This window comes from Rhamphochromis sp. 'chilingali' (assembly GCF_963969265.1).
Source record: "Rhamphochromis sp. 'chilingali' genome assembly, chromosome: 18".
In the NCBI taxonomy this organism is placed as follows: domain Eukaryota; kingdom Metazoa; phylum Chordata; class Actinopteri; order Cichliformes; family Cichlidae; genus Rhamphochromis; species Rhamphochromis sp. 'chilingali'.
Window position 1 is genome coordinate 29026568 of NC_137945.1, and position 20362 is coordinate 29046929.

At 42.9% G+C, this 20362-nt stretch overlaps 1 protein-coding gene across 2 annotated transcripts in view; it reads right to left on the bottom strand.

Annotated features, from left to right (window-relative positions):
• Positions 1-19766, bottom strand: part of znf438 (zinc finger protein 438) — a 58403-nt gene extending 38637 nt beyond the window's left edge. Inside the window, exons 1-2 of one of the 2 annotated variants that reach the window (XM_080864503.1) lie at positions 19653-19737; positions 3561-3704 (exon numbers count right to left, since the gene is read on the bottom strand). The gene's annotated coding sequence lies outside the window, so the exon portion shown is untranslated. Of the gene's footprint in view, positions 1-3560; positions 3705-19652 lie in introns of both variants that reach the window. The other variant, XM_080864502.1, reaches the window with a different exon arrangement.
• Positions 19767-20362: the final 596 nt, after the last annotated feature.

Below are 20362 nucleotides of genomic sequence, written 5' to 3' on the forward strand. Positions count from 1 at the left end.
ATTCAACATTGCTATCAATACACTTTTCAAAACATGCCTCTCTGTGCAAAATGGGTTTAAAAACATAAACAGCTGTGGGATCCTGTTTGTCCGTGATTTAGACGGGGGGAACAAATCGCGGCAGGATCAGCCTGATGTTATTTATATCCCGCTGTAACTTTACTGTATAAAGAGCTAAAATCTCCAAAATGTCAGGAGTAGTTAGTCATTACAACGAGTGTTTGTGAACTAAAAATCAAGAATGTGGGATACTGTTTGTCCGTGATTTGAAGAGCCCAGCGAAAACCAATTCTGCAGGGGAGACCTACCTCGGCACTTGTGCAGGTGAAACCAAAGGGAAGATTGGCTTCACTATATTTTCTAGTCTTTGGTTTAGAATGAAGTTGGTTTGGAAACATATTCACTGATGCTTCATCTCCTGCTTTGCGTTTCTGTGGCCGCCCCGTGCTAGCAGTGTCCAAGCGTTTTGTTTTTTCTCCCCCTTTTCATTCCGCCCCCCCTGCAATGGCTCTGCGCCCCCCCTAGGGGGCGGGCCCCACACTTTGGGAAGGTCTGCGTTAGCTGGTGACTCAGCACTCCAACCCCCCCTTGCTCAAAAAAACCCAAAAAAACCCAACTAAACTAAACTAACTGCAGCTAAACCAGAGAGTTCAAAATCCTTAGAGACACTGCAGGGAAACAATGCTACAAAATGCCCTTTTTTCATGAATGAGTTTCACAATAGAGGTCAACCAGTCAACCACTCACCAATCCACAATCTCTTTTACACTTCCCTTAATTCCCAACAAGCTTTCTACTTCTAGAAGAAACTCAGGAAAGAGACAGGCATAGGGAAAAGTCTAAACAGTACATGCTAGCACCACCTAAATAGCACCTACCAGAAAAAGCACACTGGGCATAATCCCAGCCATAAATCGTATCCACTTCTTGCCCACCATATGAAATTCCCTGTAAGCCCTAACATTATGGCCATACCTAAAGATAGCAGTCCAGCTTGTAGGAGCAGAATAAAACTGGAAAATACATCCATCATAAAGAGGAGGAGGTTATTTTGGCAGTGTGCGGAGATGATAAAAGTGCAGACATACTCAGTGCCCCGTTTCTAAACTGTTTGTTAATCTATCATTTGGCACAAGGAGGAATGAGATAACAATACGACGTGGCTTACGGTGAGCGTGGCCGCCGTGCAAAGATCGAAGCGTGTCCTTGGAGTGACATTATTTATTGAAATAAATTCACTCAAGCTGAAATGTGTATAGCGAATGCATTATGAACAGCGCTTCTGATGGAGTGGAGAGCGCATTAACTCACCGTAACATTGCCTTGCTCTTTTCAACAGATGTCCCTTGTGTGACACACGGCGGGGAAAAATGGAGAGGAAAAGGTCTGAACGCTTTAAATTAGCCCTTTCACAAATGGAAGGGATTTTCCATTTGATGGCCTATTTGAACGTATAGACAATTCTGTGAGCCGAGATTCCGATCTTAATTACTTCGTTAATTAGCTGTGATTCATGGGGAAAAGCCTTGCCCTACCCAAAGTCCCTCTGTATTGCTTAGGGGGTTTCCAAGAAGCTCTCACATCCTCACTGACTTTTTAAAGCACCAATCTTGCACTTGTGACACTGTCTGCCTTTGCTGAAGGGCCCCCTCCCCAAAAAAGAAAATGTCAGCAAACCCCACAGAGCCAGAGAGCCTTCGAATTCTACTGCCTGAGGAAGGCGAAGCAGATCGGGCCTTCTGCTACTCCCCGTCATTCCCTGATCCACCACGGACTCAGATCACAGGGATGCATTCCACAGATTTATGTTTATCGTTTTCCAATGAAAGAGTGATAGCCGGTGCAACTGCCCTGCACTGCTCCTCTCTCTCTGTGTGATAAATATAAAATATGGCCACTCGTGCTGGCTGCTTAAACTTGGCCGATCGTTGGAGCATTTAGTTAATCGGAGAAAAGCAGCATGAATAAAAAAATAAATAAATTAAAAAAAACCTCTCAGGACAAAACGACAAGGCTTTGTCCAAACACCCCAACAAGAAGTTCTCACTCAACAAGATGGATCAAGCCTGTTCCCTGTCATGCTGCATCCGGATTATGTGCCACCTACAGCGCTTAGTATCTCGGACAGCCAGGGCAGAACTTGGGGGGGGGGGGGGGGAGTAGGCGTTCTGGCATGCAGGTTAGCTTTGAGAGAGCAGCAGGCTAACAAAAAGGAAAGGTAAGGTCCAGCTGAGGCAGCTGCTTGCTATTACTCCATCCCAACCCCCCCAACTCCACTCTTCTCTGGCAGGAAATAAGCAATCATTTAGTACTGACAGGTACATGCTGAACCGCTGCTATCTCTGCTCTGAATCCAACCAAAAACTGGATTACAGCAGTTTAGTATTAACCTTAAGCGTCTTAAATATCTGTGCCGAGGTTAGCCTCATGGCTTTTAGAGTGTGAGCATATATTTTCCTGAGCAGGATAAAACGTGAAGTAACACCGGCGTTCCACACTGAAGTGAGAGAGATCCAACTTCTGCTTTTAACAGAAAAAAGCATCTTGCACAAGGAAAGATATCAGATTTAAGTGTTTTCGGTGCGTGCGTTTGTGTAGTTGCCACTGAGACAGAAAAACATAACTGCAAACAAAGAAAAAGAAAATAGAAGGGGAAAAAAGCTATTCTCAAACATGCAAGGTGCTTTTCTGGTTGTGAAAAGCAGTAATTTAGAGGTCTCTGGTGAGCCGCACAGGGTTCAGCGTGTCCAACAGGATTCGAAGTGTAGCTGCAGATCTGCCTTAATGCACTGCCAGGTCACCGTTTCTGTGTGAAAATGGCAATGCAAGGACAGTGTGACTGCTTGTAGCTTGGGGCAAATAAACAAGGTGGTAGTAGAACGAGGGAGGGGGGGGGGAGGCAAGAATGACTGCCAACCGGTCATGCTGCAGTGTAAATCCATGTCTGTTAAGACTCATTATGGGGACTTCAAAGAATTTAAGAGATGGGAACAACAGCTTCAAGCTGCCATTTCATTATTGAACCAAATGGGAAAATGTGATCACAGATCCCTCTTTGTTCCTCCTTATGGCATCAAAGAAAACATTACAGTGTTTGCCACTGAGCTAGATTGAGTAGATCTAACTTGTAAATATTAGTTTACAAGTTTCTCCTCTTGTCTCAGTAGTAAGCTGCAATTAACTCAAACTCCGATGTCACGGAGTTACTGTTCTGCAGCCTCAGCACAGAGGAGCGTAGCTCTCCAACCCACAGCTGACCTCCAGAGCCCAACGACTACAGCTGCCAGCTGCAGTCCATGACAGTGGAGTTAGGGACCACATCCGTCTGCAGCAGCAACAACATGGACAGGCCAGCCGTTAGATTTAAAAAACAGAAGAACAACTGAACTTTCAGATTCAGGGAGGGTTGCCCACCAGGAAACTGATCACAGACGAGTTGGGAGAAAAGAATGATAAAAATAAAAACACGCAAAGAAAGTGTATGTGTGCAAAACAATATGTCGTTATCATTACATTATCATTTTAACCAGTTAGATCACTACCAGATGTGCTATGATTACCAAGTGAAATCTTGAGAAGTTCATCCAAGTTCATCCATCAGTTCATCCTCAAGTACAAATACATCTCCTCCTGGTGCTCCTGAGACATCACATCCAGAAGAATAGGATGGACATGAAGTCACTGTGGTAAAGTTCTTCCTTTCCCTAAAGACAATGTTTAAGAGGTGAAGAGAATAGGATCGATGCACCAAAAGGGAAGGAACAAGCTCAAGTTTACAAGGTTACAAGACTCCTTTGGAAATATTAAAAACATCTAGACAGAACTAGTTATAGCTCACAACAAACAATGGAAGGAAAATTAAAAATAAAACCATATGCAAACACTTACTTAGATTGGTGGTAGATCAAGAAATTACACACGAACAGAAAAAGCACCCATATAGTTCTCTTATATGACTGTTAGGATCAGCCTGCTCTTATACTAGCTGTAGCCTATGGACAAACATCCACTACCCTACTCAAATCAATGGGGAAAAAATCATAATAAAACTATATACTTACATATGGTATAAACTGCTTAGTGCTTTCAGCCTACATGGAGAAAATCAGTTGAGTTGCAGTCAAAACTGCAGAACCGAGAACATGTCAAACTTTGGTCAATTTCAACTAAACTATAAGCTCAGGAGGAACATCAGTGTGGTTGAAAAGAAGAAAAAGGTTTCTCTTACTCTCCTCATAAACAGGGAGGCTGTACTGAGGGCCAACCTGGAGCTATAAGTGACTGAGTGACACTATGACACCCACAGTGCCCAGCCTGCAAGGTTTTTGTTTTAGGCCGCTGCTCTTCACCATCTAACTAACAGAAACCAATTTTATTCTTCAATACACAAACTACAGCCAACACACAATATAAATAATAAGTAAATACATTTAAAGTAAAACAGAACTTCAGTTTGCACTGATGCTAAAAAAAACCTATAGTCAAATTATACCTTAAGTGACAGCCTCTTGGCAGCTTTATATTCAGAATAACAGGCTACAGACCAACACAGGAGATGTAGAGAATGCAAACTTAATATTAGAAGACAGGGCAATGAAACGTCCTCTCTTTAACTTAAATAGCCTCATCCTTGTCCTAAATTTCCCAAATGTATTATTCTTTCCAAAGAAATAAATCAAATCTAACATTAGCATGGCTGATGACACCGTGCCAAGGCGGCTAGGGCAAAATAAAAATGCCCACATACAGATAGGAGCAAACAAGCAGTCAGCTCTGTTGTTCTGTCTGCGAAAGCCTTGCAGGCCCTCGGGCTCGGGAACCACTTCTCCCACTACAAACAGCTCTGCGCTCGGGCCCCAGATGTCTCATTACTGTAAAACAAGCAGAAAGATGAGCGACGTACAAGCCACTGGCCCACAACGCTGCCTCCCTTTCAATTAGAAAGGATTAGCCTAGCCTGAGCGGGCCTTCCTGTGCTGTGATATGCTACCTTGCCTCGTGCAGGACAGCCATATGTCAGAGTTAAATAAATTACAGAGGAGCTGAAAAGCTTGGCGATAGCAGAAAGGGAGTTATGGCTCCACTGAAGTGCACAACAGGCTTAATGGGAGTAGGATGCTATAGCCTCTATAAAACTTTACACCCAATGAAAGGGGGCGTGGGCAGAGAAACAGGTATACGCCTTCCCCCAGTGACTGCCATAAATTAGACCTATAGGATCCCACAATTCCTCGGTGGATTTAGCAGTTTTACTCAGCGTGCATCAATCAAGTGATAAAGCCAAGCCTGTGAAATTTCTGCAGCGTCATGTTTTGGCTACACAAGCTGGACAGCTCTCATCCAGGCCCCGTGACACGCTGTCTAGGATGGGAGACCAAACCTAACGGGATAGCCAGGCCCTCATACTGCCTGCATCAGTCACTTTTATGGGCACAGGGCGGTGTGGGCTTTAACAAGACATTTTACTCGTCAAAGGAACCGACATTACATAACCATAAAACGATGAGGCCCACAAATCACCCGTCGACTTGTGACGCATGGAAGGGCTGGGCTTGTTGTGTGGCTCACAGCTGGTACACAGTCTGCACAGTCTAGTGTTTGTGGGTGAACTGGTAACGACTAGGGGTGCAACGATATTCGTATCGATATTGAACCGTTCGATACAGTGCTTTCGGTTCGGTACGCATATGTATCGAACAATACAATTTTTTTCAAAAACTTTTTTTTCAATTTTTTTTTTTTTTTTTTTTTTTTTTTTGTGTCCCGTTTGGATCTATAGCCATCAGAATTGTTGTCTTGAGGCCAAGAAAGATGCCAAGAGGATTTATTTTAAGTGGATCATCATATTGGTCCATTTGATTGACCTTTATTATAATTATGAATTTATTTTATTTTCAGTTGCAAACGGGACAGACATGACTGTGGGATAGGACAGGGGGAAAGAATGAAAGAAAGAGGGGGAGAGAAAGAAAGAAAACCAAAGGGGAGAAAAAAAAAGAACAATACAAAATTTGTAATTTATTTTATCAACTTTCCTTCTGACGATGCTGTCTGTGTTGAGCGCTCAGTGAATCTGCATTTGACTACTCCGCCTAGGCTCGAGAGTGCAGCCTAGGCGGAGTAGTCGAACGCAGATTCACTGAGCACTCAACACAGACAGGATGGTCAGAAGGAAGAGCGCAGGGCAAGCTAGCGAGACAGAAGTGGACCTCCCCACCCTCATTCAGATCTGGCGTTTGGAATTATTTTGGTTTTCATGTGACGTATGACCCTGAAGGTAAGCGAGTCATGGACTAAAGTAAAACAGTATGTTGGATGTGCCATGCAATGCTCAATTACATGGGTGGGAGCTAGTGTGTTAGCGCAGTTAGCTCGTTAACGTGTTGGCCGTCTAGCCCCTCTGTATAGGGTAGCTCGTTAACGGAGATTTGCCGTGTTGTGGCGTTAAGGTTATTTCAACGAGATTAACCTGAAAGCACTAGTGGGAACACAACGAATATGACTGCACATTTACACCGACATCATCCTAGTGCAAAGACAAAAACAACAAGCATGCATGCTACAAACTTTAGCCGAGTCATTTAGACAGCTGTTAGCACAGGATTCTCCTTATGGAGACCTGATATGTTTAATATGCTGCTGAGAATATAGCCCAGAAGAAGCGGATAGTATAGCTTTTATTTTGGAAAGAGACATTTCTCTGTAATAAACTCTCTTTTCCAAAGATGAGTGATTCCTCAATCAGATACAGGGCTCGCAATATCGCTAGCCCGACGTCCCGGGGCTATCTCTCCCCTGCCTGTCGGGCTATTGTAGGAAGGAAAAATATATGTCAATGCTTTTGCATTCTTTCAGAAATGTAGCTGGGTAATTATGTCATTGGGTGAGCCACTGTCAATATGTGACATATTGAAATCGCGTTTGAATTTGCGCTTGTTTTTTTGCTTTCACTTTGCAATCGCGCGAACTGTGTATAGAGAGCGACAGCACTGATCTGTGAGTGATGATAATTTGTGCACCAATTCCTCTGACATAGTCTTATTAATTGTTAGCTTACTATGCAAACATGACAAGTGAAATCTCCCGCAGCTTAAACATGTGAGAGGTTGATCGCGCAGAGAATCGCTGAGCTTATGTGAGTGCGGCAGGATATATATTTCACTACGATGACCTGGATGATTGAGAACCTTCACAGACAGATATATATTTTAGTTCTGCTGAGCCAAATAAGACAGGTCAGGGTGAAGAAGTGACAGCCAAAGAAAAGCTTACCACAAAACGGAGAAGTTATGACAAATCAGACTATAAGGCAAAAAGAAAGTGCAGCTTTATGGTTTCATGGACAAAAGAATTTCTGTGGCTGCAATATGACGAGCTAAAAAACAACACGCACAAGGGTTAGGGTTAAATTTAAAAACTGTACTTTTGTGTTAAAATATATATTTATAATTTTAATAAATGACAAATTAAAAAGGCATGAACATTTTTTTTTGTATCGAAAAAATATCGAACCGTGACACCAAAGTATCGAACCGAACCGAACCGTGAATTTTGTGTATCGTTGCACCCCTAGTAACGACAACAACAAAAGATCCCCAATGCAGCCCGTTTGCTCTGTGGGCCAGGCGAAAGCAGCCCAAGTGCTGGAGTTACGACAGCGTCCCACATAGAAACCAAAGTAAAACTACACTAACCCCTCTGCCCACCACGCCACATCATTTTCCAGGGAGTCTGTGCCATAGCTGGAGAGACTCCACTGACCAGGGGCGTCTGTGGTTGAACTGAGCTAGTCTGCAGGTCTGGAGAGGCAGGCAGGCTCCGCTACACCCCTGACATGGAGCACCATCGCAGGGGGAACGTCTGAGTAATGGCGGGGTAACTTGATCCAGGGCTGGGAAGGAGTGGGAGCAGCCCTGACGCCTAAATCATAGCTGTGGGATGGAGGCAGGGAGACACACAAATGTGTCTGTAGGAAAGATATGCCGAGAGATGAGAGGCTGAGGAGACAGTGGGTAGGGCAGGCAGAGAAATGAGCAGCAAGAGGAGAGCGGAGGGGAGGGAAGGTGAGATGGTATATCTGGGAAATGGCCAAATGACAGGGGATGAAAGCGAACGCCTCTCTTCTAACTTTCATGCGAGCGCCGTGCCTGCCGACCGGAGTGGGAGGGGCCTCGGAGGGACGACAAGGCGTGGGTTTGGGTTTCAAATTCTCAAGCCCGTCTCAAACAGAATAAACACGCGTAGGCCCAAAATGACTTCCATTTTCCCTGATGTCTGAGATACTTAGACTGGCAGACATAAATAAATATATCCCTCTTCATATAGGCCAAAACATTTAACCGGGAATTAACCTGCTCTACGGAGCAGAAAGCAAAGGATCACTTTAACACTTACAGAGGCTAGCATAAAATAAATGTCAGTTACGTGCATCATTTTGCAGTAACTTCACCAACTAACAGGACATAACTGGCCTCTACAAGTTTCCTCATAACTGCTCGGATCGTTTGCTCATACCGAGGCTGCTAGCTTGTGGCTAACTATGAACTCCAGCGTTAGCCCCTTTTCCTTTATCGGCTTCTTTAAAATGCTCACGTTCAGCTTGGTGAGCATTTTAAAGAAGCTGATATCTGTAGCCCCATTTTATTTTTTTAGAACAACTCCTATACTCTCTGTTTCTCATAAAAACACAACATAATATCAACATTTGGAACAAGAGAAGACCAGACATATTTCACATTTTATATCAAGGAAAATAAGACACTGTAACACCGGTAACAACACAACAAAGTGTGTTAGCTCTGCTACTCTAGTAGAGTTAAAAATCAGCACTGTGTATGGCATTCAAACTCTTAAACTGTAAGATTAAACTGCCTGCTAGTCCCTAAAGAATGCTTCTTACACAACATTAGTGATAATTTTAAGTGTCATGACTCGGGTCCTGCTTTATTGCGAGATGTGTAGAAAAACAGAACAGGGTTCACACAGAGTGGAGGATTGGGGGGGGTAGTAGGAGCACTATGCCTTGTTTTTGTAGGGGCCAACAAGAACCAGAACAAATGAAACCTACTTGATTCATGCTTATGGATTTATGCCCAAAGTAACCAGTTTAAATGTCATTTATTTCCTCTTAAGACTCAATGAAACTGAGACTTTTTTTAAATAACTTTAAACTTCAAAAATACTCTTGTTCTTCTTTAGCAACCATCAGTATTTGCAAAACATTGCAGCAAAATTAGACCTTTAAAAATACCCTGCTATACACATTTAAAAAACTCCAATACAAAAATAGAGAATGATGAGAAAACCCCATGACTGCACCAACTCATAGCAGGGCTAGGCCACTAAACCACTTCATGATCGTGGCAGAACGCAGCTTCCTTTTCCTAAAACCTTTATATACAAACAGAGAGAACATCCTGCTACACATTTTTAAGAGCTGTTTTCAGTTGGAGGTTAAGCTTGGGGTTAAGGGCTTTGATCAAGGGCACCCCAGTGTGGAGGTATTGCAGAAAAAGGTATATACACTTTCTCACCAGATCTGTAAGAGCTGTAACTGAAACTCGTTATCATAAAGCACCTGATTTGACTTGTGACGCATCACACTGACAAATCTAAAAAGTACCACCCTGTAACCGGTAAGTACAGGGTCGGTACTGAAGTCTACTCTCATCACAGCACTCGGTGGCATTTTTGACCAAAATGGTTTGCTAGAAGTGGAACACAGCCAGGAACTATGCTAATACTCAGAGGGGCAGCCTAATATAATAATATACCTTAGCTGCCTGCAGCCTACAAATCCTGTAACAGTCGGTCATTAGACTTCACATGTAATTTTCATTAACTTTTCTTGGAAACAAGAGTCTAGCAAGACCAACAATTTAGCCGAGAAAGAAATGCTCACCAGACTATTACTGAACCACATCCTCCTTTTTTCCCCCATCCACAATATGGTCGCCTATTCATTATTCAGGCTAGAGATGCACTTTCCTTGTTCTTCAATCCGCCACTCTTGACTTCTTTGGGCAGCACTTAACAGATGCAATGCATATCATCTGCACAGAATTCAGATAGAACTGAAAAAAAATGGGGGGGAAAGTGGGCTAAATGGGATGAGAAACTTTAAGGTTTTCTTTTCAAAACTCACACAGGAGAGTTCTATCTTTTTAGGAAAAGAGCTGCATGTTAATTCTGTTTTGCAGGGTCTATATTGGGCCCATAATGTAGACGCACCATAACTGAGAAAGTAGGCCAAGCCTTCCAGCAAGTTTCAGCTCAGAAAAACACAATTATTAGCAGCTACACAGTCCGACCTGCGAGCTAATCCATGCAGAATGACGGGCAGAATGTTAGGCTGTATTATCATATCCCTCGTGTAAAATGTCAACAAGTTTTGGGAATGCTCTCAGCTTCTTCTTTGTCTTTTTTTGTTACTCTACTACTTAGGCTGTTACTTCAAAGCTTGGAAACAGAATGATGCCTGAGTGCAGAAATCTGGTGTGTGCATGTGTGTGTGTTTGTGCGTTATGGTAACCTGATCTTGGTTATGATTGAGCGGAAATGTTAGACAAGCATCTAAGTTTCCTCTGCCTGCTTCCACCATCCTCATCTAGCCACATGTGAAACCACAGCTTAGCTGCGCGCCGGCTAGAACTAAATGCTCCAGTTGTTGGCGCTCAAACATGTTTACACGCTGGATGCTGGGCTTTGCATGCCAGTCCCTTGCTCATATTCTGGGAGCATGGGGTGGTGGGAGATGTTATCATGTAGCACAATTCTTTTTTTTTTTTTTTTAATCGTTGAACCTTAAAAGTGTGAGACATTTCCCACAGTGAGTTGTGTGATAAAGGAGGTCGTGCGTGCGTGCGTGCATGTAGGAAGACAGAGAGGGTGTTCCTCATGCTGAGTCATCTGTAGGCCAGAGCGCGGCTCTGAGTCGGCGAAAAAAAGAAAAATCTTTAAAAGAAAAATGTGTAGGCTAACCAATTTTCCAAGTGAGCAGAAAGCTGCTCTGTGAAATGAACAATAAAAGTAAATGCAAGTCATTTCCCAGATTTACCAAAGCCACAATCAAAGCTGATTTATGAGTACGTCATTAGCTTTATAAGTGGATATGTCACATAATCTGGCAGCTAGCCTAAATGAAGTGCACACTCAGTTTACGCTGCCGTGCTCAGCTGGAGTGACCTGCGCTCATGTCACATGAGACAGTCCTTGCAAGGCAAACATAAAGCAGCCACTTAAAGGCAGAGAGCGCCATTCTGCACATCGCAAAAGGGCCACTTCACTCGAATTAGGTCAAATCAAAACATTTTGCCACTTATCTAGCCATGCAGGTCTGATGTCTATTAGCTCAGATTCTACTGTTCGAGGGGATCCTGGGTGCCCGTGCCATAGCCCTATGATTCTTCTACCGGGGTTAAGCTATGTGGCATCTTACTGATATTTCAGGAAGTCCCACAACAGTTACCCACAGGAAAGATACACAACAGAGCAAACTTTAGGGGAATGTCCTAATTAAATTAGTCTAGCTACGAGATCATATACATTTCTAAATCCTGGTGACTTCCTTTTTGAGTTACTGCATTTACAGAGATTTTCAGAAAACTTGACCTCTGACCTTGAATATGAGGTCACACATAATTGGAATTTTTAATACATACACTACCGGTCAAACGTTTTAGAAAACCCCAGTTTTTCCAGTTATTCATTGCAATTCAAGTCATTCAAGTTTAGTGAATAGTTAAGTTAAACCCTACAACCATAATGGGTGGCTGTGGCTCAGGTGGTAGAGCAGATCAGCTACCCATTGGAAGGTTGGTGGTTCGATCCTTGGCTTCCCCAGTCTGCATGTCAAATATCCTTGGGCAAGATACTAACCCCAAGTTGCCCTCCAATGTGTTCATCAGAGTGTGAACGTAGATTAGTTTGCACTTGTGTGAATGAGGCATGTTGTATAGAGCGCTTTGAGTACTCTGGGAGAGTAGAAAAGCACTATATAAGAATCAGTCCACTTACCATAAACCACCTATCTAAATGTATTTATTTTATTGAGACCTTTCCTCTTTCTTTTCACTTTTCCTTACACTTAATTCTTTGTACAGCATACAAATACTCATTTTCTTATGCAAATATTGGCAGGGTGCTGCCATCACACCTCACTGCTTGGGTTAACAGCGCCTGCAGCTTTGATTGGGGATCCTGACCATTTTGGTGATCAGATAATAGCCTTGTGTTTACAACATCAGAAATCATTGAAATACATTCATTACAATACTGAGTGAGAGTGGAGGAGATCACCAAATGTTCTGTTCAGCTCACAAGAAACCAAAAACTACATTTGCTATAACATGTAATATATCGACTACTGTCTCTATGCTGTCTGTGGCAGCTTTGCTATAAAAACTACTTTCAGTAATGTATCCATTATGTTTAATTAGTCATCTGACTAATTGTCAGGAATTTCTTCTCCAGTAGAAAGCAGTTCCAGAGAAATCTTCAGATTTTCCCATAGAAATAACGGCCAGGGACGCACACAGCAAGGATTTCACAAATATTCAGGTCACTAAGAGTGAAAGGCAGCCAGCTGCTCTGCTGCCTTTAATGCTTCATTTAAGTTCACAATAAATATGCTGCGCTCGTCTCCGTGGGCATTTTTTTTTATTCTAAAGAAGAGAGTAAAGAAAATGGCAAGTGCAGCATATTCATTATTACTTTAAATTAGCTGGAAGTCCAGCAGTGCTTAAATACTTTTTTTTTTATTTTAATTTTTCCTTTTTCAGTTTTTCCTTCCATAAAAGACGTTATTACCCAGGGCCAAAGGAAACACATTAGCACTGTAAATGTTTGATTGACAGGGTTTATTTAGATAGAATAGAGTATTTATTCTTATGATACAGTCATAAATAACAGGACAATACACATTCTGATGACATTCTGGGGACACGTTTATTCCTTTTAAATAAGGGAGTGATTCATTTAAAATGTTAGCATATTTCTTTCTCCATCAATCCGAGAGAACATTGCATATAGGGCTGCTCGATTATGGCAAAAATGATAATCACGATTATTTTCACTGAAATTGAGATCTCGATTATTTGACGATATTTATTTAACCCTTTAAGACCTACTATAGAACCAAGTCCGCCAGAGCTTATATTATTTTTTTACATGTTGTAGTGCCATTTGTGGGAGCATTTCAAGTTGCTAAATAACTGTTATAGCCCATATTTTAATAATATGTATGCATTAAGTCCATAGTAACTACATTAATTGCAAAAAAGTGCAATAAACTACAAAAAAATTTGAAAATCATTTTTGTTTTTTTTACATATATTTCTATTTGGAGAAATTTAAGAGGTTTATCCCTCAAAACTTTAAATACAAAAAAGTTGCAAAAAATAGTTTACAACAACAGGAAATTTATTTTGAGTGTCTTCATAGTTTTATTTTGGAGATACACCAATTTTTATATACTGCAGGAAAAACGAAAAAACAATCCTATGATGCAAATTTGCAAAGAAAACAGCAGGTGCATCAAAATAAACTATTTCCAGCAGTGCAATTCGAGTTCTAAGCATCCCAGAAACTATTCAGAAAAGTCAAACATGACCAGTAGAGGTTTTTAAGGCCTACAAGTAAAAAACTACAATTTCCGCGAAAATGACGTCACTTCCGGTTTCGGCCAGGAAATGGCAGACATGCAACATGCGACAGTTATATTATACTGAATATTATACTGCAAATTTGCAAAAAAGCAGCATATGCATCAAAATAAACTATTTCCAGCAGTGCAATATGAGTCCTAAGCATCCCAGAAACGACACAGAAAGTCATAAAGTCAAAGATAACTTTTAAAAAGACGAGTATAGGCCCTGAGGCCCTGATAGTGAAAAAGACTACATTTCCGCGAAACTGACGTCACTTCCGGTTTCGGGCAGGTAATGGCGGAAATGCACAAGTTCGCGCTGACGTCTATTCCAACGTAGGAAGTGTTATGAACAGCTGATCGGATCGGCAAAGCGTGTTTCTGGAATATTATGTTTTTGTTCCTGCAAGCGCTTTTTATGCAATTTTTGCAAAGCTTTATGTGGAAGGAAACCGTGACCTAGGACAAGCTGATGGCATCAGATGTAAGTACAACTCCTCCGGTTTATTGCGCTAGCTTACGCGGTTCAGGTTCCACGGGGATTTAAAAATAGTTACACAAAACGGAGTGTGCTGCTCTGACCGGCTTTAAAGGGTTAACAATGACTTTAAAAAATAATATAAAATAGTGTGCAACACCACTGAAGTTTTTTTTACCTCTTTTCAACCAACGGCAGTCACTCTCCTCTCCAAATAACTTCTGCTTAGTTTTCCGAGCTTCCCTCGGGTCCTCTTAATCAGCGGTCTCCAACCTTTTTTGCGCCACGGACCGGTTTATGCCCGACAATATTTTCACGGACCGGCCTTTAAGGGGTCGCGGATAAATGAGGGAGGGGCTAATAATCGGCTCAGTCATTTTTAATGATCGTTGAAAGCCCAGATCGTAATCATGATTAAAATTCGATTAATTGAGCAGCCCTAATTGCATATACTATCAGTTTAACAGTGGACTGTCCTCCTAACTTTTGTTGCTGTTAGCTGGCTAGCCCCTGCCAACTGCATGTTTTCGCTGCCATTCCTGTGACCCGTCAGATCTCTTTACTGTGATCAGCTGTGAAGTGGACAATCACACTAACCAGAACCTGCATCTGATGGAGAGCTGATGGCATCGAGTACATCATGTTCAGCAAGGCAGCAGTGTAGGGATGAAAGAGAAAATTCCTCTGTTCATCTATTTGCCAAAAGCTACTGGATAGTTTGAATATCTGCAGACAACTACCTGCTAAAAAGTATTAATCAATAACTTGGTAGCTCGCGTCTTATATTATACATACACACGTAGACAGGACAGAATTATTAAGTGCTGCAAAACAGAGCAAGGAATTAAACACAGCTTTTCCAAGCATCCTAGTTATACACTGAACAAAAATATAAACGCAACACTTTTGTTTTTGCTCCCATTCCCCATGGGATGGACGTAGAGACCTAAAATTCATTCCAGATACACAATATAACCATCCCTCCCAAACAGTGGTCACAAATCAGTCCAAATGTGTGGTAGTGGGCACATCTGCTATATTGAGATGATCCATCCCACCTCACAGGTGTGCCACATCAGGATGCTGATCTGACATCATGAGTAGTGCACAGGTGTACCTCAGACTGCCCACAACAAAAGGCCACCCTGGAATGTGCAGTTTTGTCTCACAGCAAAATGCCACAGATGCCACAAGCAATGAGGGAGCGTGCAATTGGCATGCTGACAGCAGGAATGTCAACCAGATCTGTCGCCCGTGCATTGAATGTTCATTTCTCAACCATAAGCCGTCTCCACAGGCGTTTCAGAGAATATGGCAGCACATCCAACCGGCCTCACAACCGCAGACCTCGTGTAACCACACCAGCCCAGGACCTCCACATCCAGCAGGTTCACCTCCAAGATCGTCTGAGACCAGCCACCCAGACAGCTGCTGGAACAATTGGTTTGCACAACCAAACAATTTCTGCACAAACTGTCAGAAACCGTCTCAGGGACGCTCAACTGCATGCCCGTCGTCCTCATCGGGGTCTTGACCTGACTCCAGCTCGTCGCCGTAACAGACTTGTGTGGGCAAATGCTCACATTCGATGGCGTCTGGCACGTTGGAGAGGTGTGCGCTTCACGGATGAATCATGGTTCACATTGTTCAGGGCAGATGGCAGCTGAGAATGTCCCAGTTCTTGCATGGCCAGCATACTCACCGGACATGTCACCCATTGAGCATGTTCGGGATGTGCTTGACCGGCGTATACGACAGCGTGTACCAGTTCCCACGAATATCCAACAACCTCGCACAGCCATTGAAGTGGAGTGGACCAACATTCCACAGGCCACAATTGACAATCTGATAGACTCCATGCGACGATGTGTTGCACTGCATGAGGCAAATGGTGGTCACACCAGATACTGACCGGTTCTGGGTCCCCAGACCCCCAATAGCGCAAAAAACTGCACATTCCAGGGTGGCCTTTTGTTGTGGGCAGTCTGAGGTACACCTGTGCACTACTCATGATGTCAGATCAGCATCCTGATGTGGCACACCTGTGAGGTGGGATGGATCATCTCAATATAGCAGATGTGCCCACTACCACACATTTGGACTGATTTGTGACCACTGTTTGGGAGGGATGGTTATATTGTGTATCTGGAATGAATTTTAGGTCTCTACGTCCATCCCATGGGGAATGGGAGCAAAAACAAAAGTGTTGCGTTTATATTTTTGTTCAGTGTATTTTGGATGCTTATATTATTCTACTAGAAATAAAAAAATTTCCACAGCAACAATAACAATAATTATTTGTTTTTTGCCCGTTACAGTTCAAACCTTTCCTGAAGTTTGTATGCTGTGTATAAACTGGAAGCTCACTCTCAGTTTTAACTTGATTTTACAAACTTTGAGCATTACAAAGTTAAATACTCAGCATTGGTCAGTTTTTCAGGGGGGCTAGTATTTTGTCAGGCTAAAAGAGGTGATGATAATGATGACTCCCTCCTGGCTACTCCATGCTTTCATTCACACACTATAAAGCTGCATGGCCTGGATATGACATCCAGGTCCTAGGCTAGGACACTGTTTGTAGAGAGAGAGATTTTTCTGTCAATTCTTCAGCTTTTCTTTTCTTTTTTTGGTTTCATTGTTTTTTCTGTGAGCCAGCCAATCAGAACAGAAACAGAATGCAGGATTTCCAGTGATGACAACAAGCTCAATCACACTGGAGAGGCTGGTGGTAGGAAACTGAGTGGTGGCGGTTACTGTTTGTGAAGCATGTGTTGGAGGAGTTTTGTTATGAGTGTAAGACCTCCACCAAAAGCAGAAAGTCATCTTCTGATTTGAGTGGCATGACCTGTTTTCCATCATCAGCACAAATATCGCTGAAACAGCGATTTCTGTGAATAAAGGGTTTTCCAGTGAAAACATTTTTTCTCTGCACTTCTGAATTAGTTCTCACTGGCATCAAATCAAGCAGACCAGCAAGAGGAGAAAAAGAGCTCTTCTCTAAAACGCTGCCAGCCAGGTGCTCTTGAGCAAGGCACTGAACTGAAGTCTCAGACTTTCCCACAGTAAAGATAGAGAGTTACAGCATCTTTATTATGTATAAATAAATAAATACTGGGCTGCTGTAGATGGTGACCATAATATATAGCTGTGTCTAGAAAGAAAGACCAAGAATACTGGCTGGAACATGTATACCACAGCAAGACAGATTTCCAGCTCCAAATAGATGGCTCTGACTGGCGGGGAATTTTCTCCCTCGATCCTCTCCAAAATCCGTCATTAAAACATCTTTAAAAGCATTTAATATCCACTTTCCATTTTCTGTGAAAGAACTGAAAAGGGCATCAACAGCAGCCCATCGGCCTGTTTACTGAGATCAGAACTGGAACCAAAAATCTAAAAACCACATAAATGTGTAACAAAGATTTCATTCCACTTCTAGTACATGTCTCATTGTTGTCATACTACAAATTCTCTGACTCTTCCACAGCTCCCATAAGCAGACAGCTGATCTAAAACTGAAGCCTGCCAATCACAGGTCTATTAAAGACGCCAACCCTCCTCCAGCCTTGGATTTCCACTGTGTGAAAATGTCACTAAGCAATGCCAATTAAGTCAAGAACCTTGACTTCCACATCAAACAGCATGCCTGAAAGAAGAAACAAAAAGAAGCCCTCTGTGGCTCTACAAACGAGCAGCGGGAAGGTTTTGCTGACTCAGGAGTGATGGTTCCACTGTGACGCATGGATGCGCAAACCGGGCCGACATTGGAAGAGTGATACTAACCCCGTGTTTGCCTACTGGTGGTGGTCAGAGGGCCCGGTGGCGCCTGTGTCCGGCAGCCTCGCCTCTGTCAGTGCGCCCCAGGGCAGCTGTGGCTACAATGTAGCTTGCTATCGCCAGTGTGTGAATGTGTGTGTGAATGGGTGGATGACTGAATGTAGTGTAAAGCGCTTTGGGGTCCTATGGACTAGAAAAGCGCTATACAAATGCAGGCCATTTACCATCAGAGGGAAACCTTACCTGCCATCTCATCACAAAAATCAACATCTGGATAAGCGAGACTGCACTTGGAAACAAGCGCTCTGGACACATGCAGGTAAACTGAGCTCTTCTGGGACTATCACCAGAGGTATGTTTGGAGGGGGGAAAATGAGCAGCATTTGATGAAAAGAACAGCTTGTCAGCTGTTAAGCACAGAGGTAGAAACATTTTTGGGGGTTGGACAGCAGCCACTGGCACTTAAAACAATGCACAGAGAGTGGGGAGAATGGGTTCCCCTAAACACCGTTTCAGAAATACTCAGTATTGCTGATTTCATCTGCTTTTATTCCAAAGCAGGAATACCACCATCTCCTGTGCCACTGCCCAGGATCGCAGAGTTGAACTGCAGGATGACAGACTCAGTGAGCGCCCATGATAACAATCAGATATTTTTCAGAAGATTCATGCAAAATAAGTGTTCACAGAGGGTGAATGCATAATCACATCACATGTGCACATTCCAATCTCCACTACAAATCAGACAGTTCTGTGTCAAGCACTGTACACAGTTTCACATAGAAAAGTGATTAAAAACCGATTAAAACACTCTGAAACAAATGGTGTGCATGTTGCAGATGTTCTTTAGTTCTGATCATCTTTTGGGAACCTCTTGAATAAACACCGCAGCTCTTAATCTGCAAAGGGCCTGAGGTGGAAAATCAAGTACGTCTATTATTATCTACTTTAAAAATCACATATGCTATAATAAAATCACAACTTCTGACAATTAAGAAATGTTTTGGGGGCTGCATCTCATTGCACTGCTCCAAAAGGTCCTATAAATTCTTGGCAGCATGACTTGCAGTGTTCTTTATTTTAGATATTTGACACACATATTTGTATGAATGACAAAATCTCTGCCAGCCACTAAATGTCAGCTGGCATTATACTGCATATCCTGGCTAAACCCCTGACCCATCTGCACAGCCTTAGTTATAACGTCTACAGCAATCAAGACCGATATCCATCAAATTTATACACACTGGGGCTCCAGCTCGATCCTCCACTCACACGTTAAAAGCCCAGGAACTGAGCTGAGGGCAGACGTTGGGTTGCATTCAAAACAATATGAATCAGCCTAGTATCTGCTTCCACATGTCTCGGGTCTGCTTTGTGTCAGTGTACACATCTCACTGCAGGGAATCCTATCCTGGTGACGTATTTGTGCACAGCACAGCTGCAGGGTTAGCCGCAGGCCTGCTCTGCATTAGCTACACACAGCCTGTATGACATCGTAGTTACATTTCCTCTACCCACCGTGTGATGCATGAGTACTTTTACACCAAATTCCACACTTTCTGGAGACTGTTATTTCAGTTTGAAGCCGCTATCCACACTATAAATCAACACCAGAGCCAGGGATTGTTCCCGCTGCAAGTACAAGGCACCCTGACAACATTGCAAAGCGAGCCGTTTTCGGCCTTGTTTTTCCCCCCTGTAAGCTACGGGTCGGGTGCAAATGTTGAATAACCTTTAAACGTGTCTCACCTGGATCCCCAGTTATGTGGCGGATGTGCCCTCAAACTACAGGGTGGCTCATTTTTCTTAAAAACCTGGCAAAAGCGTCGATCCTCAAAACTGTTTCTCTACAGCCATTTTGAGCCAAACCATCCGCTTGATCCGGCGAGGGGTGATGAATGTGTGCGACTTATCAAACGCTTACGTTTCTCGACGTTCCCACACTTCAACTATATTTTAAAAGTTAAATAACAAACAATTATTCCACTCTGCAACTGGCAGTGTCAGTCTGAGTGAAAAGGGAAGAACATAATACAGTCGCTCATTTATTTTATCACCCCGTTTAGGCATAAATAGTACGGCCCGTGGGGACCTACTTTCCTCTGTTCTGTCAAAGCAGCCAATGAGTAGCCGTGTAATAACCTGTAGCAGCGCAGCACAGCACTGAAGCTGTCAGACAGCTCAGACACATCAAACATATAAGAGCGGGCTGGTGGGGGTCACTGCAGGACACGGTAACAGACGCATAACGGTGTTTCAAAACTTTAGAAGAAAGCACGTAACCACACATACAACTACTGTACGTGTGCAGTATGCAACAGGGTATTTTATTTAAGGCTGCAGTGACACAAGGGACCCCATTCCTTTGGAGGGGCCTCAGTCTTGCCTTGTAGGAAGTGTGTGCATATACCTTCTTACACATATTTTTGTTTAACTGAGTTTTTACTTATTAGTATTAG